A 7,161-nucleotide genomic window follows, 5' to 3' on the forward strand; every position below is an offset into this window, starting at 1 on the left:
CAGTCTCTCTTTCTACTCATTCATACTTTTTCTCTAAATATGTCAAAACACAGGCACACAACTTTCCCCCGGCCAAACACAGAAAAATAATACAAAATAAGTTTCAAAATGGCCGACGGTGCCAAAAACATACACGACCGGAAACGGGGACGGAGGGCGGAACGTAAATGCTACACAGCAAGTAAGGCCTGGATTTCTGCATCATTTTCGTCAAACCAGTCTTGCTGCCTGCATGTGGAGGGCTCCAATATCTTTGATGCAGCTGTATGGACAGTGTTGCGGAATCGCTCCCAGTCTTTCTCAGCGTCCTCCTCAATATGAAGATCAGCAAGCTCATTCTCTAGGTCTTCCGCTAGATTTTCAGTGATGGGGCTGTTCTTCAGCTTCGACACGTTGATCCTTTTGAGAGCCTGACAGCCTTGTGGTCGTCTCTTCAGCATGATATGGACCTTCATTTTGGATACTATGAGCCTATGATCCGTCCAACAGACAGCGCCACACACAGTTTTTGTAACCCTGACATCTTGTCTGTCCCTTCTCCTGATGATGACATAATTGATCAAATGCCAGTGCTTGGAACGGGGATACATCCACGAAGTCCTGTTACGGGTAGGAAGGCGGAAGACCGTATTGCTGATCAGAAGGTCACGTGCTGCACAAGTTTTCAGCAGTAACAGGCCATTGCTGTTACACTTTCCCACTCCATTTTCCCCGATGACTCCTTCCCAGGCTGCGGCATCACATCCGACTCTTGCGTTAAAATCGCCAAGCAGAATCAGCTTGTCTGTGCGGTGCACTGACGATAGCAGAGTATCTAATTCTTCGTAGAATTTATCCTTCACATCCTCTGGGTTGGTCATTGGAGGAACATATGCGCTGATCAAAATAGCTTGTTTCCCTTTTTGAAGCGGAAGCTGCATTGTCATGAGCCGGTCATTCATACCCTTGGGGGAACTGGCAAGTTTCCAAACAAGATGATTCTTGATGGCGAAGCCAACTCCAGATTCGCGACGCTCGTCACTGCTGCGGCCACTCCAGAAGAATGTATAGCCACCACCTGACTCGGACAGCTGTCCTGCATTAGCAAGGCGAGTTTCGCTAAGGGCTGCAATGTCAATGTTGTAGCGTGCGAGCTCTCTAGCGACAAGTGCTGTTCTTCTCTCCGGTCTGTCTGCCGTGATGTTGTCCAGTAACGTGTGCACATTCCATGTGCCAATAGTGATCGGGGTCACTCTAAGTTTTGTTTTTGTTCGACCGCTTTTGTGGGATCCCCGCCAGCCGCGGTATGCTGGCCAGGGTAAGGTGAAGCAGGCAATGTTTAGGGCCCCTTTTCTAGCCCCCTCCTCATTCTACGGAGGTGAGCAGTGCAATCCTGAATAGGGCTGCTCAGTCGCTCAAGAAGATGCCGAGCTCCACTGCTGCTTCGGTCAGTGAGGAACGACCATTATGCCTGAGCCGCCCATGTGCAGGTCGGCGGCTACAGCTCCCAGTGTATTCACACCTGCTGCTTCGTCGCTCGCCCATCGCCACAGGACGTGATATGATGTAATATGAGATGATATTATATCGAGACTTGCGCGTTTTTGACAGGTTTCCACACCCCGTCCCCATTGCCGGCGCCGTCCCCATTTTTCTGTGTTTGGCCGGGGGAAGGTTGCATGCTTCTGTTTTGACATATTTAGAGAAAAAGTATGAAAGACTAGAAAGAGGCTGTAAGGGGTTTGCAGCTCCCTCCCCGTCCGTCTGGGCGGGAGACAACGCCCCTCACTATGATACTTCTGGGATACCTTGGTTCAGGGGAAAAGTAGCTCAGTGTTAATAGTTCAGGCCTGCAGTCAGACCGAGCAAAGATACAGAGTCTGTGTCGCAGGGCAACGATTCACCGGTGAGGGATGATCTCTTCCGGCCTCTAAGTGCCCTCTACAGGCCGGTGTCTCGCCTGCCGCTGGTCCCGGTGTACTTCCCAAACCCTGGTGCCCCTCTACGTCAGGGTCCTGTCCCCGGCAGTAACCCACTATCTGGGTGTCCAGGGGAACCTCCAACCCTCTAACCACACCTTGCCTCAGTGGCTACTGCCAGTCACTGTCTAGCCCCTGCTCACTGGGGCGGACTGCAGTATATAAACCACGCATCATCGGCAAGGGGGCTTGGACCAGCTGCCTCTGCCTATCTCTGGGCTGCCCCTCTGCAGCCCGAGTACCTTTTGTAGGTGTAAGAGTATCCGGACTCACCCCTGCGGCGCCTCCTGCTGGTCGTCCAGGGAATTAGCTCTCCAGCCTCTGGAGCGCCCTCTGGAGGCCAGTGATCCTCCTGTCCTCTGCACTCAGGCTCCCGTGTCCCTCCCAGGACCCCGGTGCCCATTGCTCTGGGTGCTGCCCCCTGGCAGTACCCACACACACTAGGTCTCCCCACCCACTAACCCCACCTCACCTCAGGATAAGGCCACTGCCAGTCACCAGCTAGGCCCCACTCTCTGGGGCAGACTGCAGTATAGGCCACTCATCATTGGCAAGGTTGGGTTCGGACCTGCTGCCTTGGCCTCGCCCTGGGCTGCCCTCTGCAACCCCCAGTACCCCTTGGCCTATTACCAGGCCACAGCCTGGGGCTATCCAGGCTGGAGCTCCCCAGCTCCTCAGCCTTTCCCCAGCCCTGCTCCACTCAGTACCCTGTCTAGCTCCCTGCAGCCAGGCCGTTCTCTCTCTGCACTCAGCGAGAGACTCTTAAGTTCCTGGCTCCCAGCCTCTTATACAGGCCAGCTGGGGCCTGATTGGGGCATGGCCCAGCTGTGGCTACTTCCCCAATCAGCCCAGTAGCTTTTCCCTTTGCCCCAGCCCTCTGACAGGGCTGTTTTAAACCCCTCAGGCAGGAGCGGGGTAGCCACCCTGCTACAGTAGGCCTTTGTCTAGGCCTGCAGCCTGGGGTTTTGCCCAGGGCCCTCAATCAGGGCGGGGCGGCAATCGAGAAGGGGCTGTGGCCTACAGGCAGGCAGGCAGAGCAACAGAAGGTCCATTTGCCTGGCCACTGATCAGGGTGGGGCGGCAAGCAAGTAGAGGGTCTCTGGCCTACAGTCCAGCAGAGCTGTGGCAGTCTGAGGGAGGATACCTCTCTGGTGGGAGAGTCAGCACAACCGTCTGGCGTCCGGATTCAGGTGGGAGCCAGACCAATGCAGGCCTCCTGACAACCAGGTCGGGAGGCTACCACTCCTCATGTTGAGTTGCTGGGGGTAGGGGAACCCAGGCCGTCCCACTCACCTACGTCCCATCCCAGGGCCCTAATAGAAGCGGAGTGGCCTGCCACTGGGTCAGCGGGGAAAATCCGACTGCAAGACACTGGCCAGCTTGTAGTCAATGACACAGCTGAATCTGATTTGGCTTCCCTGGGCTCCTTCCTACACGACCATTCTGTGTGTACATGGGTTCCAGGGTTGTTGTTTGCTTTGGACCACGAAAAAGTTCAAGGAGCTGAGATTACAGAAAAGTCCCATAAAATGTAAAAGGGCTTAAAGCCAATGGGGTTCTCTCTCTCTGTCTTTCTCTCTCCACATACACCACATCTATCTATCTATCCCCATACACAACCCCTCTCTCTATCTACCCCCATACACCCCCACATCTATCTATCTCCATACACCTCATCTATCTATCCCCATATACCCCCTCTATCTATCTATCTATCCCCATACACAACCCCTCTCTCTATCTACCCCCATATACCCCCACATCTATCTATCCCCATACACCCCCTCTATCTATATATCCATCCCCATACACCCCCTCTATCTATCCCCATACACAACCCCTCTCTCTATCTATCCCCATACACCCCCTCTATCTATCTATCCCCATACACCCCCTCTATCTATCTACGTACTCCCCCTCTGTCCCCATACACCCCATCTATCTACATACACCCCCTATCTATCTATCTACATACTCCCCCTGTATCTATCTATCCCCATACACCCCCTCTATCTATTTATCTAGCTACATACTCCCCCTCTATCTCTCTATCCCCATACACCCCATCTATCTATCTATCTACATATACCCCCCTATTTATCTATCTATCTACATACACCCCTCTATCTATCTATCTATCTATCTATCTATCTATCTATCTATCCCCATACACCCCATCTATCTATCTATCCCCATACACCCCATCTATCTATTTATCTGTCTATCTACATACTCCCTCTCTATCTATCTATCTATCCCCATACACAACCCCTCTCTCTATCTACCCCCATATATTCCCTCTATCTATCTCCATAAACCACATCTATCTATCCCCATACACCCCCTCTATCTATCTATATACTCCCTCTCTATCTATCTATCCGCATACACCCCATCTAGCTATCTACATATACCCCCCTATTTATCTATCTATCCCCATACTCTCCCTCTATCTATCTATCTATCCCCATACTCTCCCTCTATCTATCTATCACCATCCACCCCCTCTATCTACATACACCCCCCTATTTATCTATATACTCCCCCTCTATCTATCTATCCCCATATACCACATCTATCTATTTATCTATCTACATACACCTCCCATTTATCTATTTATCTATCTATCTACATACTCCCCCTCTATCTGTCTCTCTATCCCCATACACAACCCCTCTCTCTATCTACCCCCATACACCCCCTCTATCTATCTATCCCCATACACCCCCTCTATCTATCTACGTACTCCCCCTCTGTCCCCATACACCCCATCTATCTACATACACCCCCTATCTATCTATCTACATACTCCCCCTGTATCTATCTATCCCCATACACCCCCTCTATCTATTTATCTAGCTACATACTCCCCCTCTATCTCTCTATCCCCATACACCCCATCTATCTATCTATCTACATATACCCCCCTATTTATCTATCTATCTACATACACCCCTCTATCTATCTATCTATCTATCTATCTATCTATCTATCTATCCCCATACACCCCATCTATCTATCTATCTACATATACCCCCCTATTTATCTATCTATCTACATACACCCCTCTATCTATCTATCTATCTATCTATCTATCTATCTATCTATCCCCATACACCCCATCTATCTATCTATCCCCATACACCCCATCTATCTATTTATCTGTCTATCTACATACTCCCTCTCTATCTATCTATCTATCCCCATACACAACCCCTCTCTCTATCTACCCCCATATATTCCCTCTATCTATCTCCATAAACCACATCTATCTATCCCCACACACCCCCTCTATCTATCTATATACTCCCTCTCTATCTATCTATCCGCATACACCCCATCTAGCTATCTACATATACCCCCCTATTTATCTATCTATCTACATACTCCCCCTCTAGCTATCTATCTACATACTCCCCCTCTATCTATCTATCTATCTATCTATCTATCTATCTATCTATCCCCATACTCTCCCTCTATCTATCTATCACCATCCACCCCCTCTATCTACATACACCCCCCTATTTATCTATATACTCCCCCTCTATCTATCTATCCCCATATACCACATCTATCTATTTATCTATCTACATACACCCCCCATTTATCTATTTATCTATCTATCTACATACTCCCCCTCTATCTGTCTCTCTATCCCCATACACAACCCCTCTCTCTATCTACCCCCATACACCCCCTCTATCTATCTATCTATTTATCCCCATACACCACACCTATCTGTCTATCCACATACTCCCCCTCTATCTATCTATCTATCTATCTATCCGCATATACCACATCTATTTATCTATCTACATACACCCCCCCATTTATCTATCTATCTATGTATCTATCTACATACTCCCCCTCTATCTATCTCCATACACCCCCTCTATCTAATCTATCTATCTCCATACACCCCCTCTATCTAATCTATCTATCTCCATACACCCCATCTATCTAGCTATCTATCTATCTATCTATCAGAAAAGATGCTTGGGGCCTGTTTTTTTAGATAAGAATAAGGCAGTTAAAGGGGGTGCGTAGTGAGGGGAGGGGAGGGAGAGGGCTATTGTTTAAAAATCTTGGATTGATAGGATTGGTTCAGGAAAATGCATTCTATGACACAGCTGTAGAACATTTTCTGATTGGTCCGCCCGAGAGGCGGAGATTACCATGCTGTGGGCTGTGAGCCTTGGGAGCTCTCTCTTTTCCCGGGGGCAGCCGCAAGGGTAAATTCTGTTCCCCACTCCCACCCCCCCGCCCTCCCTTCAGCTTTCTATACTTTCCTTCTCTCACTAAGCCAAAAGGATCTCTTGCTGTTTTCTATACTCTCCCTCTCTCAGATCTGGTCTACACTAGTCGTTTATTTCGGAATTAGCTGAGTTAATTCGAAAAAAAATCATTCCGTCCACACGATCAAACCATTTTCTTCGATTTAAAGGACTCTTTAATCCGATTTCTGTACTCCACCTTGGCAAGTGGAGTAGTGCTTCAATCGAGATCGCAATCCCGGGTTAAAGGTATTGTGGACGCAATTCGATGTTATTGGCCTCCGGGAGCTATCCCAGAATGCTCCCTTGTGACCGCTCTGGACAACACTCTCAACTCCGATGCACTAGCCCGGTGGGCAGGAAAACCCCCGGGAACTATTGAATTTCATTTCCTGTTTGGTCACCAGCAGCACAGGTGACCAGCAGCACAGTCCACCATCACAAGAGATCATGCAGTCCCAGATTCGCAGATGAAATCCAGCATGGTCCGAACGGGAGGTACTGCATCTCATCGCATGTTGGGGAGATGACTCTGTTATGGTAGAACTACGTTCCAAAAAAAGGAATGCAAATACGTACGCTAAAGTCTCCAGAGCCATGACGGAAAGAGGCTACTCCAGGGACACAGAGCAGTGTCGTACAAAAATCAAGGCGCTCAGGCAAGCATACCAATAAGCCAGGGAGGCGAATGGGCGCTCTGGGTCACAGCCCCATACATGCCGCTTCTACTGTGAGCTGCATGCAATTATGGGGGGGTGACGACACCACTACCCCACCACTCTCCGTGGATACCTCCAAGGGGGGAGTTGAACGGAGCGAGGAGGATGAGTTATTGGAGGACGAAGAGGAGGAGGAGGACGGTGCACAGGTGGCAAGTGGGGAATCCGTTTTCACCCCTAGCCAGGAACTATTCTTAATGCAGGAGCCAA

The sequence above is a fragment of the Malaclemys terrapin genome, chromosome 17 (genome assembly GCF_027887155.1).
Source record: "Malaclemys terrapin pileata isolate rMalTer1 chromosome 17, rMalTer1.hap1, whole genome shotgun sequence".
NCBI lineage: Eukaryota > Metazoa > Chordata > Testudines > Emydidae > Malaclemys > Malaclemys terrapin.